The sequence below is a fragment of the Amblyomma maculatum genome, chromosome 11 (genome assembly GCF_055883805.1).
Source record: "Amblyomma maculatum isolate TAMU_Amacu chromosome 11, ASM5588380v1, whole genome shotgun sequence".
Lineage (NCBI taxonomy): Eukaryota > Metazoa > Arthropoda > Arachnida > Ixodida > Ixodidae > Amblyomma > Amblyomma maculatum.
In genome coordinates, this window is record NC_139354.1 from 101177223 (window position 1) to 101203525 (window position 26303).

At 45.6% G+C, this 26303-nt stretch overlaps 1 long non-coding RNA gene across 1 annotated transcript in view; it reads right to left on the bottom strand.

The window, feature by feature from the left end:
• Positions 1-26303, bottom strand: part of LOC146174506 (uncharacterized) — a 247447-nt gene that overhangs the window by 215349 nt on the left and 5795 nt on the right. The window contains exons 2-4 of the long non-coding RNA XR_014702261.1: positions 17100-17163; positions 1452-1548; positions 479-670 (exon numbers count right to left, since the gene is read on the bottom strand). This is a non-coding gene — a long non-coding RNA (uncharacterized LOC146174506). Of the gene's footprint in view, positions 671-1451; positions 1549-17099; positions 17164-26303 lie in introns of the transcript that reaches the window.

Consider the following 26303-nt stretch of genomic DNA (forward strand, 5'->3'; position numbering starts at 1 on the left):
CGAAGCAGCAATAGAATGCTCTGTACTGGGTCAAATAACTGCAACGGTCCACCAAAAGAAACTTCGTGCATGGTTCAGCAGTTATGAAGTGGCGTCGATGCTTTTTTTCCGCAAAGAAAGCACTGTTCTAGGAGCGCATGGCGTACTCTTCAAGACGCAGTCCTTTTACCTGATTCATTGGGCCAGGAGGTAGCCACCTGCTCCTTTTCATTTTTTTTTACGTCCTCCACTTCCTTGGCTGGCGCCGAAATTACAACTTCTGTGTTTTCTTTGCTCACATATATAGTCAACCTTGCGTGAAGTTCCTGAATAGCTTTCATGAAGGGTGGATCGTTATGTTCGACGTTGCTGGCAACTTGTACTTAGCTACATGCATCATAGATCGAATGGCGCGGCTACATGCATCATATATCGAAGGGGGCGTGTAGGGGCGTGCACAGGCAAGAACAAGAAACGGAGAGACTAACGAACACAGGGATGACCATGAACTGAACCTTTTATTTCTGTGCGTTAAAGAGCAATGGCATAGACGACTCCAGTCTAGAAACATACAAACGTAAACTCATAGGAAAACGCCACCAAAAATGTTGATGTATCTTTGGTGCGTGATGTTCTATCTCTTCGGTGCACGGTGCTCAAGCAACTAGCCAACCATAATGCTTCAGCATACCTGCAGGTGATAAGCGAGAAGCTGCATAAGTATCACGCCACACTGCAGCGTTTCTACGACAGTGTAGTCATTAGATGATCACGTCGTTGTCTCATCTCTTCTAAGCATCTAACTCAAAAACTCTCAGCTCGAATGATTTCTAAGCAAAGTTAGTAGTACAATTTGCCACTCACTAATTAGATAGCGCCAGATGCACGTTTCAATGCGGAATTATCACATTGTATACCACAACATATGCCAGTATCGTGATAATTGGCCAGTAAAATAATTAGTGGCGCATCCACACGACCTCGACCAAAACTGTAAAAACCCCACGGAGATATCGTAAGTTTCAATTAAACGGGCAATTAATGTTAATAAGATGTAACAAGCTGTAACAAGCTGTTTTATTTATCGGCCTCCACAGGTGAAAACTGATTCTTTATTGAAGAGTGTTTGATCTTTGAGTGGGGAATTGTGATATATATGCGAGATTCATACCTTAGAAACATACTAGATTCATGACTTAGAAACATACTTCTTACTATAGCACGCAACACACACTTGTAACCCTCTTCAACAAGGTTGTTTTAATACGTCTTTTTTGCTGTAAACATCAAAACTAAATTAGTTAATAAGGCTTTCAGATGCACACCACGCAGCCTAAATGACTTCCGATAAATGTTTCGTCTAAGGTAGTGGGCTCCATAAATTACCCAGCGCACGTTTCAAGGCTTCAGAGGAAAATAAAAGGCAAACGAGAAAGCCATAGAATTCAGCACAAAGAGCGAAGATTTCTCACTTATGTTTATGCTTCAGCCAATGCAGTACCCACTGCACCATGGATTCCGGCCAGTGCAGGAACAGGTTCCCCAGCAGGATCCCCAGAAGCCACAGAACTGAAAAAAAAACAATAACACAATATATCACCTAGATTTTGCTCCTGACTTTTCCCGGTACCATATATTCCACGCCGCATGCCACACAGTTCTTTATTCCTAGCCACGGATAATATGTTTTCGTTTGACACTTTGACGCTGAAGCAAAAGCAACCAGCTGCGAATCTCACCCCGACATCGCATAAAACCCACAAAATGTGTTCGAACATGGCTAAACTTAGACCGGATTCTGACTTACAGACTGTAAGTCGTAATAACATGGATGTCAGATTCACAACACTGGTCTCTGCTCCAAGCACGTTCACGAAGTGTTAAAACCTGGGGTTCCTGTCACAAAGAAGAGATTCACTGTCGCATCGGCAATTTATTGTAGGCAAAGAATCATGTTTCAGGACGGTTGCAATGATTTCCGAATCAGATAGCAGCATTATCATTATTTAGTGCACGTATAGCTGAATGCTTAATTTAGTATGAATGATAACCGAAAGCCTAGATTGTAGAAAGTATGTCTTGAGATCAAGAGAACCAATGTGTTAATTTGTTTTTCGCTATAACTAATTCAAACAATTTTAAATAAAACTAAAATAGAAATGTGTATTCTGTAGCGAAAATGAGCTCAGATCGAGGCTGCCAATGCTGTGTTTTATATATTTAAAGCGCAAAGGAACAACAGCAATGAGGGACGCTTCTTGATCTTTAAACAAGTTCTAGTGAATGGCTTTCCTCTGTCTGGCCGTATGGATTGACTTCCCTTCATCTGGGCCACGGTATCTATCAAGGAAAACTGTTTTAGATAATTCTATATCGGCAGCGTTTCAATAGAGGGAAAGCAGCAAATCCAAACTGAAACTGATTTCTCGCCAAGAAAGGAAGCTGCCGATGATCAACCCGTGATGTCATTTAAGGTGCTTAAATTTAAGGTGCATTTAAGAACTAGGTCGGCGCGCCCGGATGGGGGCGTGTGCATTGAGGCACCCTAGCAAGAACCGACTGCCACAACTGGGCAGCAAAAAAAAAAAAGCGATCAGCTGTTTCTCGCAATTTTGCGCGAAAAAAAAAAACAACGCACCACGCAGGAGCTTAACAGATAATTATTACGTCGGTCTGGCATCGACGGCGCGCTGCCAGCTCACACACAAAACGTTTTATTCAGGCGACATTGTGTGGTCTTTGCAATTCACTCACACATCTGAGACACAATTTATTCTCGCTGAGGCAGATCCAATATGTTAAGAGTGCAGTAGATGAAGTTACAATAAACTGCATATTAATGTCATGTAAGAAGTTCGAAAAAATAGGGAAAAGGTATTTGACCCAGTTTTACATTAAACCGCTACTAATTAATTATCATTTATCCTAAGGAAGAATGGAATAGTGTCTATATCGTGTGCTTTAATAACCTAAATAAAGGAGGTTTCACAAACTACAGAAATTATATGGCTCTAGGAATACAACAGAATGGCTTCAAGATTATCTGAATAATCGGCTCGAGTCCGTTGAATATAAACGGCAACGTTCAGGATGTGCTTATGTAGTGTCCTGTGCGGCTGAAGGCACAGTATTAACTTCATTTCTTTTTTTTATCTTTATCAATAATATTGCAGATAACATTGACTGCACAGCCTGAATGTTTGCTGAAGACTGCGTCATTTACCAAAACATCGGTAGGTATGAAGATAAATAATTCCTAACTACTCACTGCTGCAAGTTTCCGCATGGTGCCAACAGTGACAGATGAAGCTTAACTTAGATAAACATTTTCTTTGACTATAAACGGAAGAAAATGCCCGCTGATATTTACTTATTGAATTAAGCATCAGAAACTAAAGCATTTATGAATATAAGGATTTAGGAATTCTGATTTCATCAGACGTGAAATGGAACAGACATGTTTTGTATATAATATCAAAAGCACTCACTGCGCCTAATTCCTTAATACGTTCCCTAACTTCCTCGCCACCTGACACTAAACTATTAGCTTAAACTTCTTTTGTTCATTCAGTACTCGAATACAGCATCATTTGTTGGTTTCCTCCGGCTAGGAAACTGCATTTATCGAATTGAAAGCGATCAGCGAAAGGCGATTAGACTAATTTATAATAAGTACCGTCGTAGCGATTTCCCAATAGAAGGTTTACGCAGAGCGGGTCTTTCGAAAATGCATATTTGAGGTAAATTCTTGCGCCAAAAGTTTCTTTTTCTACTTTTAAACGACTCATTTATGATAGCTAAAAAGAAACACTTGACATTCTCTAACTAGAAAAAAATAGATAACAAGGCATGTAAGGCACAATAGTGAGTACAGGTTTCATATGACGTATTCAAATTTCTTTCTCTTCTCAAGCTATCCGAGAATGGAATAAATTTCCAAGTGAAATTAAAAACCAGCAATACTTTAGAGGCTTTTTTATAAGGCCTGTATTATAGTTAATGGCAATATCTGCATTGCTTTTGAAATGTTTTTTGTTATTTACTTTTCTCTGAGCGTGATTTCTCCTACTGCATTACACCGCCTTCTTCTTTTCACTATGTGTTTTGCAACCAAGGTTTTGATGATGTTGTTGTTTACTGCCGTGTTCGCAGTAACCTGACTGTGCACATATGTATTATTTGTGTGTATATACCTCGACGTTCCCTTCGAAAGCCTCCAGTGCAGGCTAGCAGTATCTCCTATGTAAATAAATAAATACATAAATGTGAAAGAGAGCCTAGAAGAGCCAAACAATATTTCGTCATTATTTGCAAAAATAAAAGACCCATTGAGCGTGGCTCATCATAGCCTTTCAAGCTTATGTGTCATAACACCGAGCACGATATATATATTGTGAGCCTTCTGTGGACCTTCTTTCATTTGTACATGCCATGATCTTCTTTCATTTGTACATACCATCATCATCGTCCCGCGGCGCCTGGGTTCGTGATCGGATTAAAACGCTAGACAAGGCTTCGCTGTCCTTGCCGTCACGACCTCGCCGTCTCGGCCTAGCCTTCTTTTACAAGTGGTGGAGGTGAAATTTGATCCCCTTGCTGTTTTGGGCCCTGCCTCTCCCTGGAGCTACGTTCCGGTCGCCGTTTGGCAACTGCCACCATCGCTATGTCTACCGACAGTACCCACGAGCAAGCTGGACCCTCTACCTCGGCTGCACCACCCCCTCCGACTGTGCCCACACGACAGCGCGACCCACCGCTGTTCGCTGGTCGTCGCAATGAAGACGTCGATGACTGGCTTGACACCTATGAACGCGGCAGTGCCTACAACCGGCGGGACGATGTTCTGAAATTTCTCAACATCTCTTTCTACCTGATTGAGGTCGCCCGAACCTGGTTCATCAACCGCGAGCCCCACACAACTAACCGGACCACCTTCAAACAGCAGCTCCGACAGTACTTCGCCGACCCGGCAGTTCGGACTGAGATCGCGAAGACCAAGCTCGCTTCACGCCTTCAAGGTCGTGATGAGTCATATGCGTCTTACATAGAGGCCATACTTGCACTCTGCCGGCGTATTAGTTCCACCATGGTGGAATATGAACGGGTACACCACGTCTTGAAAGGAATCAATTCTACGGCGTATAACGTCCTAGTTGCTCAGAATCCTTTAACTATTGATTCCATTACTACGACCTGCCAACGCATCGACCAGCTGCAGTCCTCCCGATTGCAGCCCGCCAACGCTACTGGCCCGACCTATGCTAATCTCGACCTGCAGGCACTTATTCGAGCCATCATCCGCGAGGAGCTCCAGGCATTGAAGCTTGTCTGTCGACACGGTTGCAATCACTCTTCCACAACATCTAATGACGCCGGTCTCCGCAGCATCATCAAAGAAGAGCTGGCAACAATCACCGAACCTATGACATCTGGCCCTCCGGCACCCCGCTCAGTACCGACTTATGCGCACGTCGCAGCATCCCCCCCTCCTTTAGTTCTCCCGCCTCGACCGGCACCAACCTACAATCACGTCAATGCAATAGCGACGGCTCAACCTGCACCACCCTATTACGCACCTTGGCGCCAATCCCGACCAATTTGCTATTACTGTGGCATTAGGGGACATATATCCCGCGTCTGTCGTCGCCGCCTCCAGAATGAGCGCCGTGGTTACGATACCTTTGAAAATGACATCCCTCCAACGTCATATTATCAACGCCGGTATATTCCAAGCCCACCTCGAAGATCATCCCCACCTCCAGAATCCTCGTCTGAGCCTCGTGGATCCCATGCATCCCGACGTCGGTCCCTATCCCCATACCGCCGCTCAGTTTCCCCTCTCCGACCCGCAACAACTATCCCTGTCCGCCATCCCGAAAACTAAGCGTTGCAGTTTCCGGAGGTCACACTGCACTCTGCGAACTTACCAAACGTCCTCCAGATCACCCGTATAATGTGCTTTCTCTTTTCGCTGAAAGATTACTGGTCGAAGCATTGATTGATGCAGGAACTGCAATTTCTGTCATTCACGCTGATTTGTGCTACCGTTTTCGAAAAGTGACGACACCATATGATGGGCCTGAACTCCGTGGAGCCAATGACGTCCCTTTGCGCCCTTTAGCAAAGTGCACCGTACGAATTGTTATTGACGGCGTTCGTCATCATGTGCAGTTTGCTGTGTTCTCAACATTTGCGCATCTGATGATTTTAGGATGGGATTTTTTGTCAACCGCTTCAGCGTTAATTTCTTGTGGCGACCGTGTTATTCATATGACAGACAGCGATTTTTCATCTGAAGTTTCTGAACGACATCATCCCCTCGTTGCCGCCGCTGATACTGCTTTGCCTCCTCAGTGCGAAAAACTGCTTACCGTTGTTTCTGACCACATCACTGACGGGGACGTACTCATCGCACCATCTTATCGTCGTCTTGCACGCGGTATCGCCATCCCGTCTAGTTTTGTGAGGTTCTGCAACGTCTCAGCGACAGTAGCGGCCACCAACACTTCACGTGAATCCATCGTGCTCCCAAAAGGAACTTCTCTTCCCTGCATGATGGATGTTCAACCTCTGTTCTTGATGGTGCTCACCGCCCATCTGCCTCAGCGCCGTGTTTCGCCAAACGTCTCTCTTTCTGTTCTCACAAAGACTATAATTCCTAACCTCACGCCGAACCAACGCCAAGAACTGCTGACATTGCTTCGACACCACCAAGCCATTTTTGATGCCACTTCCCTTCCCCTGGGACGGACTAGTGTTGCGCACCATCGCATCATTACTGAAGGTAACTCTATCATTCACCGATGGCCTTATCGGGTTTCCCTCTCTGAACGAAAAGTAATTGAAGAAAATGTAAATGACATGCTCCATCGCAATATTATTCGTCCCTCGACAAGCCCATGGTCCTCCCCAGTAGTGTTAGTTAAAAAAAAGGACGGCTCGGTACGCTTTTGTGTTGATTACCAGGCACTCAACAAAATTACCCGCAAAGATGTATACCCAATGCCAAGAATTGATGATGCCCTTGACTCTCTCCAAGGCGCCGAATATTTCTCGACTTTGGACCTCCGCTCAAGTTATTGGCAAATACCTATGCACGAGGACGATAAAGAAAAATCGCTTTCTCAACTCCCGATGGCCTTTACGAATTTAAAGTTATGCCTTACGGACTTTGTAACGCACCAGCGACATTTGAAAGAATGATCGGTACTGTCCTTTGTGGCCTAAAATGGAGAACCTGTTTATGGTACTTGGATTACATTGTCATCTTTTCGTCAACTTTTAACGACCATCTCACGCGCCTGAATGAGGTCCTCACGTGTCTCGCTTCAGCGGGACTTCAGCTAAACACCAAGAAGTGCCACTTTGCACAGAAGGAAATTAAAATATTGGGACATCTGGTCAGCCATGACGGCATTCGTCCAGACCCTGCAAAAATCATCGCGGTCTTGAACTTTTCTCGTCCACAACGGATTACAGAATTGCGCAGATTTCTCGTACTGGCGTCTTATTTCCGGCGTTTTACAAGGCACCTTGCAAGTATTGCTGCTCCACTTCATGACTACTTAAAACACGCAGCACTTTCGTGGGGACTGAACAGTGCGAAGCCGCTTTTAATAATCTGAAGCACGCCCTCACATCAGACCCTGTTCTTGGCCACTTCAGTGATAGCGCTCCAACCATCCTGCACACTGATGCCAGTGGTCTCGGGTCTTGGAGCTGTACTCCTGCAGCGCGATGCAACTTCGCGTGAGAAAGTAATTGCCTCCGCCAGTCGGACTATGACTCCAGCTGAGAAAAACTACACCATTACCGTGCAGGAGTGCCTTGCCGTCGTCTGGGCTGTCCAAAAATTTCGCCCTTACCTATATTGTCGGGTTTGACAGTTGTGATCGATCACCATGCTCTTTGCTGGTTGTCTTCGCTCAAAAATTTGACAGGCCGACTTGGCCATTGGATTCTACGCCTGCAAGAATACAATTTTGACGTCACTTATAAATCGGGTCGCCAACACCAAGACGCCGACGCTCTTTCTCGCTGTCCACTTTCCGAATCGGCTTGCTGTTTTTCTTCCTAATGCATTTCCACCGATGACCACAGCCGACCATCTCTTTCCCCGACGTATATCACAACAGTTTCATTTGACGACTCTGAGAAAAAACACGCTCTCCGCTCACAGCAATTAGCCGATGCCTATTGCCTACCCATCATCGACCGCCTTATTGGCGCTTCGGACCCACCCAATGCTCGGCTTTGCCGACAACTTCGCAATTTTAAGCTCGAAGATGGCATCCTACTCCGCTTCGTATATTGCCCTGATGGAACTCGCTGGATCCCAGTCGTGCCGCGTGTGCTTCGCCCACGTATACTGGCGGCTCTCCACGATGACGCTACTGCAGGTCACCTTGGTGTTGACAAAACCTACGACCGCGTGAAAAAACGATTCTTTTGGCCTGGCCTATCCTCCTGCGTTGCCAAATACGTCGCATCCTGCCCTCTGTGCCAACGTATCAAACGGCCGACGTCTTCGCAAGCTGGCCTTCTACAACCTGTTCCCTGTCCCGCCAAGCCATTCGACGTAGTCGGCATCGACTTATATGGTCCCCTACCTCTCTCCGATGGGGGTAACCATTGGGTTATAACAGCTGTCGACCACCTTCCACGCTACGCTGAGACAGCACCTGTACCGACCAGTTCCGCTCAAGAAGTAGCAAATTTCTTTTTGCAATCAATTGAATTGCGTCATGGCGCTCCTCGGGTGCTCCTAAGGGACCGCGGGACGGCCTTCTTATCGGCAGTCGTTGCCGAAGTTCTTCACTCGTCATCCACCCTTCGTAAGACAACCTCAAGCTACCATTCCCAGACTAACGGACTGACTGAGCGATTTCACCGCACCTTATCGGATATGATCTCCGTGTACATCACACCGGATCATCGAAATTGGGACACTATTCTACTGTTCGTCACTTTCGCCTATAACACAGCAGTACAGCGGACTACCGGTTATTCTCCATTTCTCCTCGTTTATGGCCGTCCTCCCACTACAACTCTCGACGCTTCCTTCTTCTCTACGCCCGGCTATTCCACATCATTACCAGCCCAGTTCTTATCTCGTGTGGCCAGATGCTGTCATCTTGCCCGCCTAAACACAGCAGCGTGGCAGGAAGACCGCAAGAGTCGCTACGATTGTATGCATCGCGTGGTCTCTTATCGTCCCGGTGACGAAGTACTGCTTTATACACCACTGCTTACCCCTGGCCTTAGTGACAAATTCCACCACCGCTACCTTGGTCCCTACGAGATCATCAGCCAAGCTTCTCCAGTTAACTACAAAGTCACGCCTGTTGATCCCCCAGCCGATCGACGCCACCGTGGAACTGAAAGTGTTCATGTTTCTCGCTTGAAACCGTTTGTGCGCCGCGGTACATCGGTTAATTACGAGCGGCCAGGCTGGCCGCATCCGACCCCCCGGGCAGATTGTGTGAGCCTACTGTGGACCTTGTTTCATTCGTACATGCCATGATCTCCTTCTTTCATTTGTACATACCATCATCATCGTCCCATGGCGCCGGCTCCGGCGCGCGCCTGGGTTCGTGATCGGATTAAAACGCTAGACAAGGCGTCGCTGTCCTTGCCGTCACGACCTACCCTTCTTTTACAATATATATATATATATATATATATATATATATATATATATATATATATACCGCTCAGTTGGAAGAGCACTGGACGCGATATTCGGAGGTCGTGGGTTCGGTTCCCACCATCGGCACGCTGTTTTTTCTTCTACTTTGCGTTTAATTATCTTTCCCCTAAACAGATTACATTACTAATTTCTGTGATTATCTAAGCAAACATTAAAAAAAAAAGACGTAAAAGGACCATCCCCAACGCTTTCCTTGGCCTCGCCGACTGTTGGCTTCTTTCCTTCATGTATTATAACGAGCACCCTCCTTTCCCCTTAATTGATCTGCTTGTAGCTTACGGGGGTCTCGGTTCTGGCAGTCTTGAAGCCATAGGTAGCGTAAGAGGGTTCTAGCACAGCGTTCGCCCTCGATCTTGATCACGTTCTACGTGACGCTGGCGGTAACAAAGGACGTTCTACGTCCGCCGCTATGGCTGAGGGTGGCGCTGGTGAACACTCTCAACACTTTCGTATACAGACAACACAAATACCCAAGCAAGTAGCAGGGGGGACAGCGGCCGATGTAGCTCAGTTGGAAGAGCACCAGACGCGATATTCGGAGGTCGTGGTTTCGGTTCGCACCATCGGCACGTTGTTTTTTCTTCTACTTTGCGTTTAATTATCTTTCCCCTAAACAGATTACATTACTAATTTCTGTGATTATATAAGCAAACATTAAAAAAAAAATAAAAAAATAAAAGACATAAAAGGACCATCTCCAACGCTTTCCTTGGCCTCGCCGACTGTTATATATATATATATATATACAGTCGGCGCACCTGTATATATATATCGGTGACGAATATATATATATATATATATATATATATATATATATATATATATATATATATATATATATATATATATATATATATATATATATATTATTGCATATATCTTTCACAGAGGTGTATGTGCCTGCTACACCTTATTTTTCTCTGTTGTAGATAACTATCTTCACCGCTGAGCATGGTTCGATTTGGCGTGTGACTCGGACTTAGGCCTCCTTAAACCTGGTCCACCAAGACTGTACTAGCCCATGGTGGCGGTGCTTTGTGAATCCTCGCTGCCACGTCGCCCGCATGCGCCTGGAAATCCGTTCCAGTCGCCGCTTGAGCTCTACCACTATCGTAATTACCCAAGAGGAGAACGCCGCTGTTTTAAATTCTTTCCTCTTCACCCTAGCTCCTCTTGCCACTGCGAGTGGGAGCAGCCGTAAACGCGATCTCCAGATGCTACTAGTCTCCGCGGCGACAACCCTGATGGCTGACTCGACAGCTACGACCAGAGCAGTGCTTTCAACCGGTTGGGCGGTATACTTACGAATGTGTCCATGACACATATCATCAAAACTTGGTTTTTGAACCACAAATCAACGGTTCTGGACTACACCATCTTCAAACAAACGGTACTCTATATGTTCTGCGCTATTACAGTTCGAAAGGAATTTGCCAAGACGCTTGGTGGCAGATTACAGTAACCCAGTGAGACCTATACTTCTTACATAGAAGACGTCCAATTCTCTGCCAGTGCATAAATGAGACCATGCCAGAGGCCGAGCGCATCCGGCACGTCCTTAAGGATATCGTATAACTCGCCTTCATGACCTGGCTGTGCAGGATCATACCACAATTGATGCCATTATCTTCACTTGCCATCACCTGAATGAACTTCATTCAAGCGGTCTTGATTTGGTTTCATTGCTGACTCCGACCTCGTTGTGCCTATCCACGGACCAAATTCGGGAAGTGCTTCTAGCTCAAGGTTATTCGTACCACTCCATACCTGAACCGAATCCTTCAATTGCCGGCCTGCGAAGCATTTCTTAGAAGAATTGGCGTGTAAGGCTTCTTCCGCCACCACCGGCAGCCTATACCACCTTACCACTGCCAACATATGCCCAGATCACATCATATATCAATATATATATATATATATATATATATATATATATATATATATATATATATATGTAATCAGCCTGACCATACCCACTGCAGGGCGAAGGCCTCTACCATTATTCGCCACTTGACCCCTGCGAACTTCTTTACCTCATCCGCCCATCTAATTTTCTGCCGCCCCCATGCTACGCTTTCTTTCCCTTGGAATCCAGTTTATTACCCCAAGCGACCATCGGTTATCCTCTTTTCGAACTACATGTCCTGCCCATGCCCATTTCTTCTTCTTAATTTCCACTAGAATGTCGGTAACTTGAGTTATTTCTCTGACCCACTCTGCACGCTTCCTATCTCTTAATTTTTACCCCTACCAGTTTTCGTTCCATAGCCCTCTGGGGTCTCCTCAACTTAAGTAGAACTCTCTTGGTTAGCCACCGCATTTCAGCGTCATAGGTGAGTACAGGTAACATGCAACTGTTGTATACTTTCCTCTTGAGCGATACCGGTAAGCTGCTAGTCATAATCTGCGAGTGCTTGCCAAATGCGCTCCATCTGAATCTTATTCTTATTGTTATTTCCTTTTCATGGTCCGGATCTGCTGTTACTACCTGTCTAAAGTAGACATATTCGCCTTCCAATACTTCGCTTCCTAATGTAAACTGCTGATCCTTCCCGAGGCTGTTGAACATTACCTTAATCTTGTGTCCTAGATTTAATTGGTTGGTGTCCTCTAAGGGGGAAGGAACGCAAATAGATTTCATGAGGATGGTGAGCGAGCCATATCCCTCTGGGTCCTAAGCAAACGGCTGATTGAGGTGCTCTTCGCGATGAACTCTTACATCTTTTCTATATTGACGCTCTGTCCATTTTTACCGTGGGAATACGTTTGCGTCATATTGCAATATACCTGCTTGTTTTTGTTCCACCAAGATGGGAGCCTCAGTCTTTCCCCAACACTTATACTCAGAAAACTACAAAGGGACGGCCGGGTCGAGTTAGCCTCACCATCGCGAGAAGTGGTGATCAGTGTTAGAACTGAGGTTACAAGCGACAGCAACTGGTGTCCGGTGTGAAGAAACATGCGGGCAATGGTAGGCCGAAGACCGAAAATCTCGAAACACCGATAGAATGTGTGGGTGAGTGCTCGGTGTTTGCTCTGGTAAGCACCAGGTTCTCAAACATGGCTATGTTTTAGAGCCAGTAGATGAAGATTGAGTCAATCGCTAAAGGTTTATTTCAGACAATGTTCAGATGTCTTGAAGTGCTATTAGTTATAGAAATTAGAGTTACCCTCACTTCCTGTACAACTTAAGTAAATATGATGGAGGGGTTAAAAAGCACCTACTCCTACTATCCGGTCAGCAGTTGAACGAGTTCTTTTCGACCAGCTATAACTGCATCCTGGAAAGCAAAATGAATTGTTTAGTGAACCGGAATGATATTAGGTCTGAAACGAAATGAACTTTACACGTTGAGGAGTGAGCTCCGCACCTACAGTTTCTCAGCCCAGCGGCGGGTATGTACTACGGGTATGTACGGTCAATTGTACTACGTCATGGCGCTTCTCGGGTGCTTCTAGGTGACCGCGGTACGGCCTTCTTATCGACAGTCGTATCCGAAGTTCTTCGTGCGTCATACACTCTCCATAAGACAACCTCAAGCTACCATTCCCAGACTAACGGACTGACTGAGCGATTTCACCGCACCCTATCGGTTATGATATCCATGTACATCACACCGGATCATCGCAATTGGGATACTGTTCTACCATTCGTCACATTCGCCTATAATACTGCAGTAAAGCGGACTACCGGTTAGTCCCCAGGTTTCCTAGTTTTCGGCCGTCCTCCCACTACAATCCTCGACGCTTCCTTCTTCTCTACGCCCGACTACTCCACATCATTACCAGCCCAGTTCTTATCTCGTGTGGCCAGATACCGCCGTCTTGCCCGCCTAAACACAGCAGCGTGTCAGGAAGACCGCAAGAGTCGCTACGATTTAAAGCATCGCGCGGTCTCTTTTCGTCCTTGTGACGAAGTATTGCTCTATACACCACTGCGCACCCCTGGCCTTAGTGATATATTTCAGTGCCGCTATGTTGGTCCCTACGAGGTCATCACAAAACGTCCCCAGAAAACTACCAAGTCACACCTGTTAATCCCCCAGCCGACCGACGCCACCGTGGAACTGAAATTGTTCATGTATCTCGCTTGAAGCCGTTTGTGAGCCGCGGTACATGGGTTGATTAGGAGCGGCCAGACTGGCCGCTTCCGACCCCCCGGGCAGATTGTGTGAGCCCTCCACGGATCTTCTTTCATTTGTACATACCATGATCTTCTTCTTTCTCTTGTTCATACCATCATCATCGTCCCGCGGCGCCGGCTGCGGCATGCGCTTGGGTTTTGTCCATCGGAATAAACGCCAGACACGGCATCCCTTGCCTTGCCGTCTGGACCTTGCCGTCTCGACCTGGCCTTCTTCCAAAATATCCTCATTAGCAACCCACTTCCCCGGTTAGTGATAGACGTAATGTGATCAATTCCTATGGCAGAGAAAGGATATCGTTATATACTCACTATGTTATGCCCAGCCACAGTTTCCCGAGGCTATACGTGGCGTGTGATGACCTCTGAGAGTGGTGAGCATTCGCTGCTGTCAGCTTTTGCACGAGTTAGATTCTCTTCCGAGATCAAAAGCAATCAGGGCAGCATATATTACAAATGTCCTCACTACATAATGTATCGAGGGATATGTCCTTAAGACAGTGCATAGCTCAATCCACCGTCAGCAGGACAACAGCATAAGCAGGTGAATTCTGTTCTCAAGCACATCCGTGCAGGACACAATGTTACGAAAACAAGCGCGACTGGGATGGCTGCCTACCTGCAACTCTTCTCGCCTTGTAATCGGCGCCACATGAATCCACTGAATTTATCCTGGCTGAGATAGTGTGCGGAATGTTACTGTGCGAGGCAAAGTCTGGGAGGGGCAAGGAGAAGCACCAACAATGATAGAATTTGCTTTGAATCTCTGCAATTGCTTACATAACATTAAAGAACTTTTAGAGGTCAGCATGAAGTCATTCCAACCTTGTTTCAAAGTGTACTATGATAAGAGCCCGTCAGAAGACCATTCACGTCACGGAGCAAGTCATGTTGCTGAGACCTTTAGGGCAAAACAGGCTGGAAATGCAGTGGGAAGGACCTGCTGAAGTGGTTGCTAAGCGGCCTGACACTAACCCCGCGGTGAAAATCCCTCGCAGGCATTAAGGCTTCCGCACGCATCATTGCAACCTCATGAAGCCTTACGTGCAGGGAGAAACCTTGGTAAATATAACGTTAAACATTTTTCAGGAGATGGATGACAGTGTGCTTTGTCTTAGCGGAGAGATGCGCAACATTCAGGGCCTCATCAGAGATGGAGCGGAGGGTTAACTGAAAACGCTAAGTTATCTGCTTTTAGTGAGCTGATAGCTGAGTTTGAGAAGTGTTTCGTGGACAGAAACGACAGAAATAACTTTACTTGAGCACGATAAGGAGCTGATTTCTATCGACTGAGTGCGGTCATCGGTGATACGGATTTTATGCAAGGCAGAAAAAAATATTGGATAGACAAGTAAAGCGAATGCTCAAAGTTGCTGTAATAAAACCAGCGAAAAGCGACCTCGCATCGCCAATGGTCTTGGTAGAAGCTCGAAATAAAGATCCCGGGCCTCTAGTGGATCCTATTCCCTACATTAAAGATGGAGAGGAACAGGTCAGTCGAGTGGCCTATCAACTACGCTGGATCATAACTCAGCATACTGGCAAATACCGCTCACTGAACGTGCCATCAGATACGCAGCTCGTAGGCCGATTAGTGCGCTTGCAATATATGGGCCATCCAAAAATTACAATGCTCTCTTGTTGGTTGCAAATTCACTGTAGAGACGGACCATTGTCCCTGGGCCTGACTGCAAAGTGCGATATCAAGAAACAGTCAACTTCTAAGATACAGCTTGGTTCTACAGCAGTATATTTTGACATAAAGAACAAGGAGGGCTAGTTATTTGAGAATGCAGATGCACTTAGTCATTTTTTTCTGAGCGGTCCAAGGTTATTTTCACCATGCCCCTAAATTGTTAAGTAATTCTTTGTATAGTGCGCCAGTCTGTGACAGTAAGTTGGCACGTTCGGTTTGCAAGGCATACGTGGGTCATAGGCCTTGGTTGAAAGATTTTCTGAGAAACGAAGAAAAATTTATGGTGTTCCTCTTTTTATTCTGACCTTTTCGGAGGGGAGCGGAGTGCTTACTTCCATATATGGTTGATTTTTTCACTCTAAGAATGTGAGCTGCCACAAGGAATACAGCAATGAAGCTGTCACGTCGAGCGACAGAGAGCTTCGAGCCTTCATCAGCAGGCGATTAAGTTGCCTCTCCGCGCAGCAGCTGCGACTGCTACCCACCGTGAACAGCTTTGGTAGGGGAGGAGGCTGTCACGACCGTACAGCCGGCGAGCCGGCAGCCGGCCGTGTCACCAACTAAAGTAAAGAGGAAGAAGGAAACGCTACTTCTTTCGAAGAAACAGTCCGAAGAGTCTTTCCACATTTTATCTGGAGTTCGACCCTCCCGGCGAAGCAGCGTCTAGTGAGAGAAACAGAATGGCGAAGTGTACGCGATCGTAGCCAAGTTTGAGAAGGGTGGATGAGGAAGAAACCAGTCATCCATTAGGTGTAGTATGCAAAGAAGTAGGCGGTTATTGGTAGCTGGTGCCGCTCCTTATTTTGACCCTTAGGATGCTTCTGAGAAGCGAACTCACCTGCACCATTGAGACAGCTCTTTACTGAGGAAACGGTGCTTGCTACCTTTTCGCCTTTCGAGGTCTCCCAGACACTAAGTGATTCCGCCTAGTAGAACAATAGATGGCCAGCCCTTGCATCGTTCCAACAGAGTATTGATGTGTGTAACCTGGTCGCCGATCTCTGAGGTATGTGCCTTGAGGTTTGATTGTTTGGCGTCATCGGAGAGGGAAAGAAAGCAAATGAATTTAAGGACGCTGCGGAGCGAGAAATATTGCCTTGGGCACTCAATAAATAGCGCATCCAGTTGCTTTTTTCGATAGAGTGTAAAATCTTTTTCATATTGCTGCTGTGTCGATTTTCACATGTAAACGACTTTTCTAATAGCGCATTCAACCAGCTTGTGTTCGTTTCACCAACATCGCAGCCTCAATTTCTACTGAACCTCAACACTCGGCACTGTACCAAAGTGAAAGCCGATTCGAGCTAGCCCCAGCTTCACTACTCGGCCTAATCCATGCACCACTATGGTGCTATATTTATGGGTGCGTGAGTGTGTGTAGGCTGTTATTTTTATGAATAACTTTATTTGGCGTAACTTCACAGACGGTACTTGGGTAATTGTTACTATGATCCTTCAAAAATGTCTCGCAATATTATAAACAGATGAAATCCTACCAGCACTAAAGTGACTTCAGTTAGGTGAAAGAGACACTGCTGACAACGTTTAAAAATGACAGTGATATAACTTACCTCTCCGAAACACTGCGGGGAAGTGGCCCTTTTTTGCGGTGGATTTGTAAAGCAGCCATTCACGCTAAATAAGAAACAAATATATTAATTAATATGTTAAGCACCATGCTCCTCGTAATGCTAAGCGTTAAGCCAGTTGTCACGAACATAGCCCAGATAATATGTCACCAAAATACCCCGCGAATATTTCACAATACACACATCTTCAAACATTGCAACTTTCAGTACCAGTCACAGAGCTAGGCATTTAGACCTTTTTTCTTAGCTGGTAACTAAGAGTCAATAAATTATACTTATTATATCAGCTATTAGGTTGAAGTTTGATATTAAATTTAAAAACGAAATTTTATTGTAGTCTTTTAATAGGTAGTGTGATCACGGAACCTTCTTGCAACAAATTTGGGGAGCAGAAAGAGCATATACAGCGGTAGTTTCTACTGATGGCGCTGTTGTCAGAAATATTTGTTTTCTTTTACTTTTCCTTTCACATACACTTATCAGTACACTGATATAGTGGTACTTTCGCTGTTTACAAACTTGGGAAGTAAATTAGAACTGGCGACCTGCACGTGGTCCTCTCTGCCCGTTGAGTGGGTCAAGGTGGTTATGGTTGCCTCCCTTTGCTTAATGACTAACAACCAGCGGTGGGAGTGGGCTGCCGGGACCTACCATCTGGGTATTTAAAACCCCATGGAAGTTGGCATGGGACTCTCACACATGGAACTCTGTGAGGGCGAGCTGTGAACATGATGTCCGATGCCTGAGCGGAGGTAGGGCTGGATGCACACCAGTGCATCTTTTAGGCTGAGCACAAGGAATACGACGGTACAAAAGGCAGAAAGTGCCCAAAATTCGAAATCTCCCTGCAGCATGCGGGGGTCCAGCCACGATTTAAATCCCCCTGCCAGGCCCCAATTCCTGCGTTACCGGAAACCTGGTCTTCGCGGGGAGGGGCAGGAGGGGTATAAATGGTGACTGGGCTTCAATGTTCCCCTCTGGGAAGTGGCCATTCGGGCAGTCGGGCGGCTTAGGTGTCGTGGAGGGACGCCGAGAATGGGGAGTCAAGTTGTTGCCCAAATACAGTGCAACACCAGCCGAGTTAAGGGAGAAACGGTTAGTAGTCCTAAGATTACCTCAGAATGAGCCCGGTTCATAGTTATAGGTCCGCCAGCCAGGCCATGCACGAGCGCACCTGGGTAGGTGTTGAGTAATCTCAAATGAAGAAATAAAGGCAGGAGGATGATTGGTAAGCCCAGGTGATGTCTGTTGGGTGGACAGCGGGTATGTAGGAGGAAGCATCTTTGCTCAAAAAACTCGCAGATGGAACCTATGAAAGCGATTGGTGGGCCAAGGAGCCGCGAGAGAAAACGATCTCCTTGATTTGACTGAACGAACGAGCCGGGACCGCGGTTATGGTACGGTCTATGAAACCGGGTGTGTTCTGGAGGGAACCTAGATTCGCCACCTCCACATTAGGTTTTCGCCTGTCTCGGCGTCGATGCCCGAGTGCACCCGGTGAGTGAGTGGAATTTCGACAATGTGAGGCCGCATATTCGAAGGATCTTGGTGCTCTACTGGTCTCGGACAAAAAGGCAATACGGGGTGCCATGAAATATCAGAAAGCCATGGCAAAACCTCACTGTTCCCAGCTTCCATACAACTGCCCATAAATCAACCCCATATTCCTATTTCTGATTTCCTATTCTACCATCCCTTTTCGCTACTTCTTAGGGGAGATCAGGGGAGTATCTCCGAGCTTGTACTCCTTGCTGTGGGTCGCTGTTGTAGCATGCCTCTTTTATTTATTACTTCCATATTAAAACTTTTGTATGGATGGACATGCCAATTTCATCATCATAATCATCATTACAATCATCAGCCTGATTATACCCACTGCAGGGCGAAGGCCTCTCCCATATTTCTCCACTTAACCCGGTTCTGTGCTCGTTGCATCCACTTGACCCCTGCGAACTTCTTAATCTCATCCACCCACCTAACTTTCTGCCGTCCCCTGCTCCGCTTTCCTTCCCTTGGAATCCAGTTTGTTACCCTTAGCGGCCATCGGTTATCCTCTCTTCGCACTACATGTCCTGCCCATGTCCATTTCTTCTTATTTTCAGCTAGAATGGCGGTAACTTTATATCGACAATTCTGCATCTTTCTGTATCCGCGATACAGCAGTGGTGCGGGAGGAGTTTGACATTGGACTCCATCTTAGTCAATGTTTACAAGCTTGTATTTTACTATTTGCGTGAAATACGCCTGTGTGGCTTGTGCAGTTTGGTTTTGCAGACAGGCGGGCATTTTGTGTGGCATAAAGTGTCATGATTAGACGATCTATTTACTAACACTAGCAATCACCTTTTTATGTATTATTTTAGCTGTAATATTAAAATATGGTAACTGAAGGCTGTGTATATTACGTTCGAGCCTCATTTTTGAAATTTCTTAAAAGCATATGTGATGAAAATGTTGGAAGTCATATGTGGTTTGGAAATAGCTTGTGGTGACTTTCACTCGTTTCTTAAAGTGTCATCTTAAGCGTAGGATGTCCAAAAATGTATGCGACCCTCTTCAACACTATCGAAAACTTAAGTGACGTCTGTATTTGATATAACATAGATGCTACAGATGCCATTTGGTCTTGTGTACTAGCAGGAAGGCGACTCAGTGAGCTATGAATACGGTTCTCGATATGCGATTTTTTAACCATACTTTAGAATAAGGAGGGTAAATATGTGGTTCAAATTTACGTTCGGGGACTTCACTTTTTACTGTCAGCTAATTCTCGGAAACCAGTAATTATTTCATCCACCAAGGAAACAGTAACCAATGGTTTGGATCATGAAAACAAGTCATTATGGCTTCCATACGGAAGCCTTGTTCAATAGCAAATACGCTTGAAGAGCGGGGTTTAGTTCGTTTCAGATCTTCCGAGGCATCTTTCATGCGTTGCCGATATATCGCCTTGTTTACTTATAAGTGTTTTTTTCCATTGGTGTATTACGAGTGATTCAACATACTGGCATGAAAGCCGGTTCCTTTGTTTGGCTATAATCGAGGCTCCCTTCAAGCAGCTATTAGGCGCTCGGCATTTGCTTTGGAGACACTTTTGTTGTCACTGACATCATTTATATGACCCCTGAAATGTCTATCAAAATTTCCGCTTTTGCCTTGTACTGGTACTCGACGCGCAGAAATTTTTGTTTTCTCATTTCTTCTTTTACATTAACTACCTCGTGCCACAATTTATTCTTGTGCTGGAGGATATGCGGGCAATTGGCATGTCATACATTCACATTTTATGCGTGTGAACACCATAATGCATGCATAAAAAAATACAATCAGCGCAGCGTAGCGTGGGCTAGCAGGGTCTTCGCGTGCAATATACGGCCGGCTAAGGCTTTTACATGAGCAGAGCTCACTGCTAGCAGCCGCTTCCTGTCTTCATTACACAGCGCTCACTAACAACAAAGGCGTGGGTACTCAACGGCCTGGAAGCTTTTCCATGAATGTGTAAAGCGATAACCTGATCCTATAAACTAAACGAAACACGGAAACGTGAGTTTGATAACATGTCGCAATACTTGTCGCAGCGCGCTCAAAATTCAATCTAGGTCTCGGTACGCTTTTTGTGAGGTGATATCGCCACGCATTGTAGGTTAACTAACGCAGACTGCACGCCTAGGCGAGGCAACAGGTTGCATTGAAGCCATGGCGTGCATCCGCTCATTGAAAAGCCTTGCGGGCGCGCATCTCCAACGTGAGCTGCCTGCCATCGTCTACTAGGCTGCGCTGATTGTACAGTGATGCACGCTTTGCCGTGTTAACACGTACATAAATTGTATCACTGTAAGTGTAGCACCTGTCACAGCGCTTCGCTAACGTCGGGTATATAACGAGCTGCAGCTCATAATTTACGGTGCTTGCGAACCATGTTTTCTGGTTGCAACGAGTGGCCCTCCACTGAATCCCAACAAGTTTTGGGGTAGCTGCAACTGGTCAGTTCGTGGCGTACTTGCAAGACGTCGTATGCTATGGTATTGAGGTCGAGAGCAGTTTCTGGGAATGTGTAAAATGTGACGTCGGTACAGCATGTTTTTGGCATGCAGGATTTACAGAACTAAACGCAGGTACCTGACCATGTGAGTGTTGTTGATAAAGATTTTGAAGGAAATGATGTGGCCGCCAAGCTCCACTATTACGAACAAAAGGACAGTCAGTTGGCACCCTCCTATTCGATAGTAAACTTGATGGCCTCTTCCATACTTTATATAGGCTCGGTGAAGGCGGTAAGTGCCTACTTTTTATTATACAAAAGGAGTCATCAATGTGCGGGAAGAAGACTTTTGGAGGAATTGAAGTTGCCAGAGCCCGGTTTTCTATGGCTTTCATGGTGAGCTTCGCGGCCCTGACTGAAATGGAGGCGCTTATTGCTGTTTCGTGCTGTTCGGAGTTAATCAGTCAATCAATCAATCAATCAATCAATCTATTTTTATTTTCACCGAAACAAAAAACACATGGCGAAAAAAGGAGGTGGGAGAAAAAGCTGCCTAATAGCAGCTTGACAAAGCTCCAACCACCCTGACAACAATGACAGCACTGTAACATTTCAGATTTTTGTTCAGTGTACTAGGAACTCTACAAAACGAAAGTAAAAAGAAACATCTAGTTACACTAATGCTAGTTTATAAATAACTGCTCTATGTCCCTTTTGTTAAGTTTCGTAGTGAATATGTTTTGCTTCGCAAAGTAATTGAGTGTGTGGGAAAGTAGGTATTCAACGCGTTGGCGGCCATAGCCTGTGCGCGTGAAGGGAACTTTCCATGGTAGTTTATGGCGATGAGGGTATATGTATTCTTGCTTATGGAGATTGGCGAGCGAGAGGAATGTATCTAAATTGCCCTGCATTGCTGCATTGTAACTTTTTATTAGTTTGTACTTGTATATGCTATCGGCTTTCATTATTTTGTACTTGTAGAATAGAGGTTTAGTATGCTCGTTGAATGGAACACTTTCTATCGCCCTAAAAGCTTTTTTTTGTAGTAAGATTAGTTTGTTTAAATTATGCTCACTAGTGTATCCCCACACCAGTGCGCAGTAACTGAGCACGGAATGGAATAAGGAATTATACAAAAGCTGTTTAATTTTGGCAGGAATTGACGGCCACAATTTTCTTGCACAGAAAAGAAACCTTTCGAGGCGTCGTGTACAAGATCCCTTGCGAAAATTGCGATCATGTCTACATAGGTGAAAGTGGGAATTTTAAAAGACGTTTGAAGGATGATATGAATGATGTCGAGAAGAAGCTCTAAGAAAGATGTCTCCAACGCAATGGCCTAGCACGCTGTATCAGCAGTGGACAATATCTGCTTCGAAGGAGCCTCGATTACAGCCATAGAATAGGAATTCGCTTGCACGCCAGTATCTAGATTTACTCGGATTACAAACAGAAAAAAAACACTTTATCGCAGGGATAGCATCTCTCGGCAACGTATGTGTAAGGCCGCATTGAAAAGTTACTCGCGCGTGGAGTCGAGCTGGCGGTCTAACCCCCGAGCGTCGAGGCCAAGGAGACAGCGCTGTTTTTTTTCTCCCCTCTACTCGGGCGCTGGCCGCGCCCCGCTTGGCGCGCAGGAGGCTTGGTTTGTTTCTTCCATTCGTCCCCTTTACCATGCGTCGCAAGGAAGCGACGGCAGACGCACCCTTATCGGCCGGGAACAGCAGCACACTTCTGAGTAGCGCTTTACGTCCGGCTCTCCCAGCGATCACCCGCTGTGTCGCCCAACACTGCTGCAGGGAGACCCCGCTATCGAAGCCATTTTCCCTGCACCAAGCGCTCACTAAACGCCCGGCAGAAGGCGGCAATGGGCGCGGCCCTTGGCCCCCCAGCAGCGACTCATCGGGTGCCAGCAACGGCGACGGCACACTTCTCCGGGACAGTGCCGCCCCCCCCCCCCCCCCCCTTCCTTTCTCGAACGGGACTGCTTGGTGACCTAGTCTCCAGGCTCTCAGCGGAGTTTCTTCCAGAAAGGCGCCAGCTGCAAGATTTGAGTCTCAAACACGCCGGGGAGGGGAAGGAAAGACAGGCGCCGTGCCAGAGGGTTTTGAGGACCGGCGAGTGGATAGAGTGTGTGTTATGAATGTTGTGTTTTTATATCATGTAGTTAAGGACCTGGGTCCAAGATTATTCCCAACCCACTGGTGTTTTGGCATATTTTTCAATAATTTGATTGGCTGCTTCATTTTCGGGACGGATCGTCTAAGATGACCGCTCTCAGGTCTTTGTTGATCTTTTTCAACAAAATGCGATCCTCAGGCCAGGTTGAGCAGTCAAGATTGAGGCTCCGTGCTTAGCACGTATCTACAGGCCCTAGGCTTTTAACCGAAACGCTCAGTAGGAAATTAAGAGCTTGTGGAGGGACTTCTCTGTGTGAGTGTCTATTTTCTTTTAAGTTACAGTTGTGTGTGTGACTCTGTTACTGTAATTTAGTTTCGCAATTTATACTATTTTTCTTCGTGTAAATATAATTCTCCTCCTCACCGTCATCTGATGATCGTCTACTGTTTCCTCACTGCCGAATGACCACGTTTGAAGAGGCTTGAGCCCTCCGAAGACTGGCAATGAACGAGCATAAAATTACTGTATGCATGATGCCTCGGACGATTATTGAAACGAACGTAAATGCCGTTTTCCAAGCGTAATTTTTAATAAATAGTACTTTGGTATGGAAATCTAAACAAATGTTTATGTCAAAACGTATAGTCTGAGTTCTTTTTGTTTTTAAAATATTTGTTACCCTACCAGACGCGATTTCTCACTACCTCAGTTTTTAAGGCGACAATGAACTTTTAAATGCGGGCTTTTTGTATATGAAGAAATCTGCAGCGGCAAATTTGCTTCTCGCATTTCATCTTTCGCTGTTGTGTAGGGTGTCCATGTATTTGGGAATCGGAAGGACCTGGTATTCAGCTCTGCTTTCGGGAATGAGTGTTTTTCTTGGGAGGTTAGTTTTCTCGCCGATGAATCGTCCTATGATGTTCACTAGGTGTCTACCAGTCCGACTTTGTTCTAGTCTGGGTTCTTGGCAGAACAGGATTGCTTCTTTGTGTTCTTAGGAGGTGGCCGAGATGCCTATTGCCATAAACGCCTAATTGAATGCATGACTTGGTAATCCGACTGGTAGTTTATAAGCTTTCCGAAACTGCGCATCAATTTCCTGTGATTCCGTTCTGGTGACGTTGTGGTATGGGAGACTATAGGTCCTGCGGGAGACTATCATCGCCGTTACTATTCTGATCGCGTCCTTGTCCTTTAAACTTCCGATCCGGTTTGCTATTCTTCGGATCATGCCGCAGACCGGACTGGTTGCCCGAGTCAGTAGCTTGAGTGTGTGCATTCTTTCCCCGTGGCTCTGTAGCCACATACCTAAGTCTCCTCAAAGTTTTTACTTCTCTGATTTCTTGGTTTTGAAGTCGGATTTGAATCGGCTCTGTCTTGAAGTTTTTCTAGGTCGCATCCCGCAACCTGTCTTACGCTCACACCAGCATCGAGATCTAACTTTGTCAACACATTACAATTCCGGGAGACATACTTGAATAATGTAAAAGTAACCACGTAGGAGGCCAATTCTGCGTAGCATATACCCCCCGCACCATACCACACTGTTCTCTGAACAGAGACTTCGATGAATGCGATGGCGCTGCCTAGCGAACTGTCATGCTGCTCTTCAACATTCTAAACACTTCCTTTAGCACAAAAAGATCACATGGAACTTCAGGAAGCTTCCATTGTAGGTCAAAAATTATGGTATAGGGCGTAATATCAATATCATTTTGGAGAATCCGTTGAAGAATGTCCCCCAAAAAACACTGCATCACGGTAACACACGAAGCAATGATTTATAGTGTCTGACTGCTGAGGCAGTCGACAGTCCACTGACCAAGGCACAAGGGTTCCTTTGGCATGAAGCCATGTTTTGACAGCTAAGGTTCACCACTTTTTTTCCTTATTGCCTGTATGCGACACAACATTCACAACAGAAAATGTCACTTACAATGGCATTAAAATGTCGAGATGCCGTTTGGATACGTGGTTATATTCCTTTGTATGCACAGAACTTCGCTCTTTCGCTCATGGTATATTTTTGCTCTGGTGCAAAATATGTAGCCATATTTCACCTACTACTTGAAATACGCTGATTCATTTTCCTGGCTATCATGAGGGGACACTAATAATTTACATCTTTATAATACATCGCTTTTCTGGCGGCAAATGTGAGAATATCATTATTTACTAATTACAAGCATTTTAATATAATATTAGAATATATTTATTTTCCTGCATAAAGAGATATCCGACTCAATAACGCTTGTCACATTGCATGCGTCAGCTTCACATGCTGCGAGTTGAGCAGCGATGTCTATGAAACACTTCCGACTAAGCGCTTGTATATCTGAACACCCGAGGAAGCGTCGGCCGATATGGTGATAGCTCGGCATATTTCGATTGTCGGCGATGTGTTTCATTTATGCACGAGCATATTTTGCCATCACTAATGAAACGCTACGTTCTTTCAATTTTGCATTGAAGGCTCTTACTTAGTCGCGTATATAAGATACACTGTAAGAAAATACGAGCTGGAGCGGCTGCTCCCCCTGCAAAAGGAATGCGATGCGCACATGTACTTGATGGCACACACTGCGATGGCTACAAATCTCCAAGGTATTTGTGAAACAACGCTTGTCCCGCATATACGGAAAAGTTTTATCCTATATTAGTATAGTTCCATGCTTATGTTTCCTTTAGGCATACTACGGCATAGTCATTCTTGTTGAACTGCACTATCAGTCCAGTTTGTGATGACAAAACGAAATGCTCTATTCAGTATTAGCTCCATTTATGACGGGTAAGTATGGTTTGATTCAAACCTGACATGGTTTATCCGATATATGAGCTCCACATCAGACCGGCCCCGGCGGTTTCAGATGCATACCGGAGAGGGATGCGGGTTTGATATGCATAACGGACATTGTTTGTTCGGTATTAGCTTTACACCGAACCGGTCCGTCTGGGTTGAGAATCAAGCCTAACACGTTATGTTTAGTTCGACCTTCAAATCAGAAGTCGCCAGTCCGGTATAAACTCCATCTGTACCAGATCGCAGTGTCGATAAATAAATAAAATAAAAATAAAAATACCGG